Source organism: Canis lupus, chromosome 29, assembly GCF_003254725.2.
Source record: "Canis lupus dingo isolate Sandy chromosome 29, ASM325472v2, whole genome shotgun sequence".
Lineage (NCBI taxonomy): Eukaryota > Metazoa > Chordata > Mammalia > Carnivora > Canidae > Canis > Canis lupus.
In genome coordinates this window covers 24,658,729-24,668,602 of record NC_064271.1, presented here as the reverse complement: position 1 = coordinate 24,668,602, position 9,874 = coordinate 24,658,729, and the positions used below count along the sequence as shown (strand labels likewise).

The following is a 9,874-nucleotide window of genomic DNA, read 5'->3' as shown; positions in this document are numbered from 1 at the left end:
CTAGGGAAAGAGTGGCCAAGTGTAGGAAGTACAGGTAGGAAGTAGAGGCATTGTAGAGAATGACACTCAAATGAATAAACTATTTCTGGTTGTCTAGTGACAAATTTTCCTAGGACCACATTGATGCTGAACTCCTATAATGGAATCTCAGTGCTAGTAAGTGTCATGTCATAGTCTCTAGAACCCTGAGTTCCACTGTCATATGTCAAAACTTTGTCCCTTGGCTAGGAGGGAAGTGGGGCGGGTAGGATCTTGAACTTCTGATGTGTCCACTAGCACAGCTCTCTCTGTCTCTCTATTTTAACTGAGTTTCTTTATGAGGTGTTTTTTTGTAGGTGGTCTTCTGCTACTGAAAATATTTGTTTGAACTATTGGTTTGCCCAAACATATATGTTTAAGTCATTTTAAGTTGCTTTCAGTTTTCAGTTGCAACACGTCTGATTCCATAAAAGGTAATGTTGTTACTGATTACTTGTGTTTTGGTAGTGAAACATTTTGCTGAGGATGACATTGATGCTTCCAAAAGTTATCCAAAGATAATATTTGTATCTATTATGATATAATGAAACAGTATTAATTACTTAGACCAGAGGTTGGCATACTTTTTCTGTAAAGTGCCAGTGTATAGATATTTTCAGGTTTATGGACCTCATGATCTCTGTCACAAACACTCAAGGCTACCATTGTACTGAGAAAGAAGATGAGAGATAAAACAAAAAATGGGCATGGCTGTGTCCCAATAAAACTTTATTTACAAAAGAGGCAATGGCCTGGATTTGGCCAGCAGGTTGTGGTTTGCTCACCCTTGACTTAAACTGTGGGAAACTATGGAAATCTATGGAAATTTTAGACCATAAAATCAATAATCATCATATAAATTAAAACACATGGATCTCAAAATTTGGAAACATTGCAATATTTTCTCAATTATATGCATGAGATATTGTCCTTATGCCATGAAAACATTATTTCAAAATTTTACACCTAACCCAAATTGGGCATTCTGAGAAGGTACTCAATTTCCAAATCTAAGTAGTAGAACTAAAGTAAATTTAGCCTTGGTAGTATGAACTGTTGGAGTAATGCAAAGAAAATATAAATAAATATAAAGTATGATAACTTTCATAAAATTGATGCAGTGTAAATTTGTGCAAAATAAATAACTAGAACAGGTAATCATAAACTGTCATGAATTCTAGGATAATTTGCTTGTTATTAAAGCAAAAGCTGATTGATTAATCACAATAAATACTGAATTTTCTATAAGAGAATATTAGATTGTTACTTTGAATTCTAAGAAAAGATAAACTAGTTGGGTCATTATAGCAAGAAACAAAAACAGAGAGAGCAAACAAACACAAAACAAATACCAAAACCAAAAATCTTCATAGAACAAATGATATGGAAGAAGCAAGCATTGTGGAAAATCCTAAATCTTCAGGTCTTGTTTCTCTCTTCTGTTGATGGTGGTCTTGGTGGTAGTGTGATGTCTCTTCTATGTCTAAATTTTCATAATTCAATTATATGTTATGATTTCAGGAGAGGGAAAATCAAAACAAAGTTTTCCAGAACAACACAAACAAATTACTTGGAAACTAAAATGATTAAAAATTGATGTCTGAATCCATTTAAGGAAACTTCCTTAATGTCTTGACATGGAACACTATATTATTTCAATTGTGTATCTCTTTTGCACAATAGTAGAAGCCTGGCAGCCAGTTACAGAATACTTCTGTCCTTTGCCTCTATTAGTTTTCACTATGAACCCTCTGTTTGGAACACTTTTCTTCTGGTTGTCATATATATGCACAGTCAGCTTGGCCTCCAGGACTGCCTAAACTGTATATTCTTGTTGAAACCTTCCCAAGGACCCTGGGCCTCTTCAAGGTTAATGTTGTTCATTTTCTCCTCCTTGAATCTTTGACATAAGTTTATTGTTAATGTGTTTTTACAAATGAGGAAATTGAGGCTCAGGCTCAGTGCCACAGCTGGTAAGTAATGGAGCTAGTATTCCACACCAGGTCAGTCTGACCCCAAATCTTATACTGCTAACACTGTCTTGTGAGAGACATATGACAACATAGGCCGGTAGGGATAAAGCAAAAGTAGTGGAGGTCATGACTTTTCTAATTATGAAAGTAGGGCATGTAGATTGAAAAATATTTGGGAATAGAGGAAAATGTAAAGAAGGTTAGGAAAACAATGTATTTCCGCAGATTTTTTTTTAAAGAGATTTTATTTATTTATTCATGAGATACACACAGAAAGAGGCAGAGACATAGGCAGAGGGAGAAGAAGGCTCCCCGCAGGGAGCCTGATGTGGGGACTTGATTCCAGGACCCCAGGATCACAGGGTCAAAGGCAGACACTCAACCACTGAGCCACTCAGGTGCCCCTCCACAGATTATTTATTTAGATCATTTTGCTGTTCTTATTTTGCATGGTTTTCTTTTAATATATGTAATGAATACAATTTTGTTTCCTGCTTTTCTAACCTAACACACAGTAAGCAATTTGCATGCAGTAACATATTCTACATAAAATAATTTTCAATGGCTGCATAACCATATTATGTGATCAAAAGGATATAGCACAATTAGTTTCTGAATACAATGGTTATCTTCAATTTTCCCATATAAGTTTTATAGTATACATATAGATATATACTCATACATACACATCATGCTATTTTCAATTTTTAAAAACACGTTCTTAAAATTGGAATGAATGAGTCAGAAGCTATGAACATTTTTATGGTTCTTGATAGAAATTGATAAAATTTTTACTTGGATAGTACAAGGATACATGGATGGCACAGTGCATGGAACATTGTAAACACTCAAGAAATGATACCTATATTTTCAAATTGTCATCCAGAAAGGTGATGATAGTTTGCATTTCTATCCAGTTTACGTGGGCAGTCATCTCACGCTAAACTGGCTAGTACTGACTGCTTAAACATTTAAGGTGTCTTATTTAATTAATAATGCTTCCATTGTTATTTTACCTTGAATAAATAAATCATATAGGCCAGAAATATCAAACCCCACAATTTTTTAGATGATTTCCCTTTGGATTATCATTATTCATTTTTGAACAGAGGAGAAAATGATGTATGAAATTTCTCATCTGATCCTAGCAGTTTCCTTTTAAAATACTTCTTTGTTTACAGATGTAATATATGGGAGATATATCTCCTAACTGGAATATTCTGAAATTCTTTGCCTAGAATTCCTGGATATTTTTAGTAAAATTTTAGTAACTTTTTGAAACATATTTATAATGTTTAATTTTCTGTATTAATTTAAAGGCAAAAATAGTGGGATACTTTTTATTATTATTTTTGAACTATACACCAATATACAAAGTTGTTTTGAAAGTCTGCTAATAACAAATGAACTAAAAACCATCCTGTTTAAATTTATACTCTGAAATTAATTCAGGAATCTTAATTTCAATTTGTCATGGTTAAATTTGAGAAATCATCAATATTCAGCAGTTCATTATAAATAGCCTCATGTTCTTTGATTACCAATGTGTTATTTGAATTTGCATATGGTTAAGGTGTTTAGCTTTGTTTATTACTCTTTTATTATTTTTTCAAATGCATTTTTTCTCTCTAGTGTTTAGGAGTCTTAATATAATTGATGTTTATAAGACTTCTTTTGATCAAGGCAGGATTTGTTTAAAATACACGTGAAATAGCTATAGTCTGCTTTTCTCAAGTGCAGATGTCACTCTACCTCAGACCCAATAATTCTACAGTTAGTACATGGCCAATTTACTCCCGACAAATATCTGTGTTCTGAAGCTTTATTTATATCATTTGGTTTTCTACAGTTGGACTTACAAATTTATACCCCCAACAAATTTGATCCCATGCTAATCCATGGCATATTTTGATCATTCCTATGTAATAAAGTTCTTCTCTTTTATGTGGGAGGGAAAAAAATCTCCTGTCTAATACAAACAACATTATCTCTAAAACTGTGATACATCATCATACATGCAAAACCAAAGCTGCACTAGACTAGACTGGCAGATTAGATGAACCACTTCAATTTTCCATCAATCAAATTATGGTTTATTGTTCAGCTGAACTACCTCAGGCAACACAAATCTAAAAAACTGTCATTTTGGAAACATTACATTTTTTTCCTTGTCACATTATAACCCAAGCTATAGTCATAAAAAAGAATGTCATGCCATTACTGACTCATAATATCCCTTAATTTAAGAACAGCTAATTCATCTGTATATTGGGCTTGGTGCCTACATTTAAAGATGATAGCAATGTTGGGTTATATTATCTAGCCACATTGCTACCTTGGTTATTTCCAAGATAATGGTGACTTAAAAATTATTCAATTCAACAAAGGGTGGTTGCTGAAAATGGTAGCTTAATGACTAGAGTAGACAATAAACAATTGCAATTTTTTACTCATCTAAAAATTTAATTGGTTTGTGTGTAAAACGGAATTAAAATTTGATATCTGAAATAAAATAGTAACTTACTTTTAGTTTTCTTCATTTTTGTAATAGGGAAAAAGTGAGTCATCAGTCAGGTTGGAAGTTTAACAAAAACGAGAAGCAACCAAACTCTAATATCCAGAATATTAAAACTCTGATTACATTCGGTCTCCCACAAGTGTATCAATACATTTTTTGACATTTATTCTGTGACATTCCTCTTAGGTTGAGGAATGATCATCGATGCCTTTGCATTTATAAAGCTTTTCTCTCAGCTCACCTTAGATGTATGAAACAAGCTGATGGCATTTCTATAGCCAGAGATATTTAGTTGAATGCATGCAACAGTGATGATTGCTTTTCTTTGTAGCATAGGTATTACAATTTGGAAAGTGAGGAGGGAAAATGACAAAATAAATTTTATTCTCAAAATACAATTCCCTCAAAATTGAATGAGATATTTGTGCAATAATGAACCTTGTTAAAACCATGGTGGCTTCCAGTTGCTGTAGACTCATATTTATACTTAAAATGTGTTCATGATTACTTGAAGGCATAAACCCGTTCAAGAAATAATACTCATAAATAATACATGCTAAAGCCCAAAGATAATCAGACAAGTTATAAGAATATACCTCCCTCCACAAATGTATGTCATTGCTACATTTCATGAAAGGCCACTTAATTGACTACCAGATAAAGGAATAAACCTGCTAAAAGAATAGATTTACTGTGCACTGAGGCAATGCATTTAAGAGGTCTCCACTGAATAAAAAACTAGTTCCATTGGCTGAGCGAAGATATGTTCTTGAACGCGTTGGGACTTATTAACTGAACTTTTATGTGCCTTTTATGCATCATTTATTTTTGAAAAATCAGGAATTTTCATGATAGCAATTACTTATGTACCAAAGTCATGCAAAATTCCTGTGGTTGGTACCACAAAATTCACCCCAAGGAGGGACCTTACCCTCTTTTTAACACCTCTGGAGTTTAGGACAAAAAACAAGGAAGTGATATAACACCAAAGGAGGTGTATATGGCTCCACCGAATGCTGTGGGTTTTCTGTAAGAAAGTAGCTTGAAGACCTTCTGCTAACTCTTCTGGAGATTTTATTTTATAGGCATGGAAGCCAAAAAAAATATTGAATCATTTTTTGCAAATATGAGGATCATAATAACTCCTAACATTTATTGAGAGCTTACTATTTGCCTAAGCAAATGTGTAACATTTGGTTATTTGTATCCTTTTTTGTGCAAATATGTCTATGTTTGGCATGACTGTAAACATCTTCATTCTGTCTTATTTAGCCAAGATTTGTGTTTGCCTGCTCTGAAATTCATTCCTCACGATAAAAGTACAAAAACTACTGGCAATAAAGCTCTGTGTTTGGTTCAGCTTCACTATAAAACCCAGTGTTTCTCAACACTGTGTAATTAAATGCAAATGCTAGGTTATAATTATATTATGGGTGTGACTAAAACAGACCAAGGGAAGGAAATTCTTAGTTAAATCTGCTTCTACCTTGTTGTTTCTAGGTTTCCTGTGGTTTCTTCGCTCAATTTTTAAATGGTATTTGATCTAAAGAATCTAATTTAACTCTTCATTTCATTCAAGGTTTAACTGAATGTTCAGGTTTTCAATCTCCCAGATGGACCCCGGGACTATATGGATGAAACAGTCTTTTTCTCCTGATATCTTGCAACATTGCGGTCCTGTTTATTTTTTCTTGTTGATGGACACACAAATGGTTGAATGGACCAGCGGTGATTCTGTTTGAGGCTGGGAACCCTTCATGAAGAAGAGTGCCTGGTGTGGCTTGCTTCTAAATAAGGTTCGTGTTGTCAGACTCATCCTTCTCCCTCCTTTCACTACACCTTACATCTGCTCCCCACCTCTTCTGCCCCTTCTTTCTGTTCCCTTTTTTTTTCTGCACAGATAGTAGCAATAGTGGCATCAAGAATAATTAGTTACTGTAAAAGTAGGATGGTTGATAATTTAAAAACAAACAATCCTGGCCATTTTTTTTCCTAATGAAAGTCAATTAAAAAGCTACTAACAGATGTATGTGAAATTTTTAACACCAGGGAAAGTAGCTTTAAAACTGTTTGTCTATTGTTTACTATTTTCTCCCAATGCTTGAGGGGGTGAGACCTGAGAAAGAGGCTTTCTGTGGACCGAGGTCCTCAGAAGCATCTGTAGAGCTGTCTAACTACTTCTTCGAATACTTGCATTGCAGAGCCACCCAGATCTCATTTTCTGAATGTGCAAGTCTGAGATCCAGAGCTGTGGAAAGACTCAGGCCATGCCACACAGCCTTTGAAGACTAGATGAAGATCAGTTCTTTGACCCTTAGGTTAGAGTGCTTATTCCCACATTTTGGTAGTTCTTCGATATTGGCCATCAGCCTGGGGCTGACCCATGAAGAAGGATGTCTTCGTCCTCAGCTAAAAGAAGAAAAGCCACAAAAAGGTGATTTTTTCATAGAGCTGACTGTATTTCATTAAAAAAAGAAGTGTCTCAAACTTTGGTGTGGCAGTGTCTGTTCTTGTGTGAAATGGTGGTGAAAGCAGTTTATGCTTGTTTTGCCTTTGTTTGTTTTTAAATGTCTTTTCTTGGCAAAATTAAAATGTTGGCAACCCAATGATGGAACTCATATATTTATTTGAAATTTCACTGCTCCATGAAATCTAAAAGTCTGGGAAGCAGGGCAGTAGACTGCCTCCTTCTCTTTCCCCAGTCCCAGATGGGCACTGCTGTGAATCCCTCCTTCTTTCAATTTCCTTTTTGGCAGAATATGTCCTATGATTTTTGGCTACAGGCTGTGGAAACCTCCATGGGTGGAAGGTTAGCAGGCTTAGGGTTTAGACTCAGTTATGCCACCAATGAGGCTGCCACATCTGTCAAGCCATTAGCCTGGTTTTGGTTGTTCTTATAAAAATGAAAAGGTTGGTTGAGCTAATTTGAGAATTTTGAGTTCCTTCTCCTTGTGTGTCTTTAGAAGTTTCAAGTTCTATTTGTGAGGCAGGGTTTATAGAATAGCGTTTCATTAATTTGAACTAAAGAGACTTGGTGTTAAGAAAATGAGGATGGGGAGAAGTAAAGAGATAGAGGATTCAATTTCATTTCCATGAAGACAGCAAATTCTGGTGACCAATATACAGAACTCCAAATTGTTTGCTCCATTTATTAAAGCACCCAGGTCTCTTTTTGGTCCTTCCTTTGCTTACATTTTGGTGCTCTGTGTGTCTGGCATTAGTTTACATAATTAAATTTGAATTTATGCACATTGAAAATTTCCCTAAATGTCTTCTCTTTGTGTATATATTGTCATCTTGATAGAAAGAACCTGGAATCTGGGGCTAAGAGCTGAGTTGGGAATCTAGTTCTGTCATTTAATTGTTAGGTGACTCCAAGTGAATTCTCTGACTTCCTTTATGGAAACTTTAATAAATAAATGAGATTATAATTATGAACACAGGTTGTAAGTATAAAAATCTATGTAAATATCAGGCAGGCATATTATGCATCTGATCTGTATTTTACACATGGTACACATGATGGATTGATATTACCTGCCTAAGTTTATCTACATATTCCACAGTTTTTATGGAATAACTACATGGCCTAAGGATTGATTGATTTTTACTTTCTCCCTTTCTTTTATGGATGAAAAGTAAAACATAAATGTCTCTCTTTTTTATTATGAAAAGTCTTTTCTGTGTAGTCCCTCTATGGATTTGTCTACATATTTCTCATCTTTTGGCTTTTTCTCCTAGGCTCAGGAGTCACTGAATACCCTCAACTCATTTAAGCAATGATGGTCCACTTTGTTGTCTGCAAAAAACCCACAAGTTTCTTAGTAAGGTATGCCAGACTTTTTATATGTTTACTCCAAAATATATTTCCAGTCTTCTTCCTTGCCCTCTATGCTCTGGATAGACTTCCCAAACTGCCCTGTGAACCATTTTTAGGGTGGAATTCCTGCCTTACCACTCATCTGGCAAATTCCTACTCATCCTACTCCATTCTTCTTCTAACTCTCCATTCTGCTTCTAACTAAAAGCATTAGTCTTTTTTTCTGTGAACCCCCTGTATCCTTCTCTGATATCTTTATGTTGCAACATACATGTATTACATTGTAAATTTTAATAGTATTATTCCTTATAAGCTAAGAATAGTGTTTCCTGAGACTTTGTGTCTCTTGTTGCCTATTAAAGCATCTGGTAGATAGCAAATACTTAGTACAGGGTTGTAGGTTTATCAGTACAACAATATCAGTACAGATGTTGATATTTTGTCACCTAGGTTTTTTCTAGTAAATTTCAATTAAGACATAATCAGGGGACACCTGGGTGGGCCAGTCAGTTGAGCATGTGACTCTTGATTTTGGCTCAGTCATGATTGCAGGATCCTGGGATTGGCCTTGAGTTGGGCTCCACACTCAATAGGGAGTCTGCTTGAAGATTCTCTCCTCCTTTCTCGGCTTTTCCTCCTGCTTATGTGTGCTTTCTTTCTCTCTCAAATAAATAAATAAATCTTAAAAAAAAAGAAGATCATGGTTAGAGGTTTCTTTTCCTTGCTTTTTCTTTTCTCCCAAACAACAAAATTACTAAATTCAATCATTTGCAATGTGGTATATTTGGTCATATTCAGTACTAAATCACTAAAATATGTGACTAATTATTTAAGTTTATCTTGTTCACATGCATCAACTAGGCAGCAATCCAATTAATTGTATGGTGGGCAATTTTCAAAAGCTGATTTAGACTCTCAAAATAAGGGCATCTTCTTCACATCTCTTAGGGCTTCCTCTTCATTATTAAGTGTAATTGTAGTTAAATACATTATTTTACTTTTTCATACTATTATGAAATTATACAATACATAGTAATTCTTAATGAAATTCCATGAAAAGATGGGAAGAGGAGGACAGAAAAAATCCAAAGGTTTGCTGATTTCTAAAGAGAATGCATACTTTTTGAAAGCAAGATGGTCAAAATTAATTTTAGGAAAACAATCTTGCCCACCCACTAGTAAGCTTTTGCCATTTAAATGTACCAGGTTTAAAATAATTAAGAAATGGAACAGAGAAGGACAATATTGGTAAATTAGTAACAACAATATAACTAAATTGAGGGATAATTCATAATGTTCCCACCCACTGACTTAAATTTTTTTAACTCGTCATTTCACAAAATAAATTTGGAATGGATTTGGATAGTGATTTCCAAACATTCCAAACATTCAAATATTTGCTTCAGCTTGATTTCTTCTTAAATCATCATCTGCTAGATACTAATAATTGCAACCAAAATTGAAGGCCAAGTCAGAAACAAAATCATTTTTTTTAATACGTTTGACCTAATTTATTCAGTGTGTCTTCTGACTGCTATGCACGTG

At 34.5% G+C, this 9,874-nt stretch overlaps 1 long non-coding RNA gene across 1 annotated transcript; it reads left to right on the top strand.

The window, feature by feature from the left end:
• Positions 1–257: 257 nt before the first annotated feature.
• Positions 258–8,341, top strand: LOC112678630 (uncharacterized). Its single transcript, XR_004810462.2, has 4 exons — positions 258–452; positions 6,089–6,305; positions 6,711–6,943; positions 8,251–8,341. It is a non-coding gene; the product is annotated as an uncharacterized LOC112678630 (long non-coding RNA).
• Positions 8,342–9,874: the final 1,533 nt, after the last annotated feature.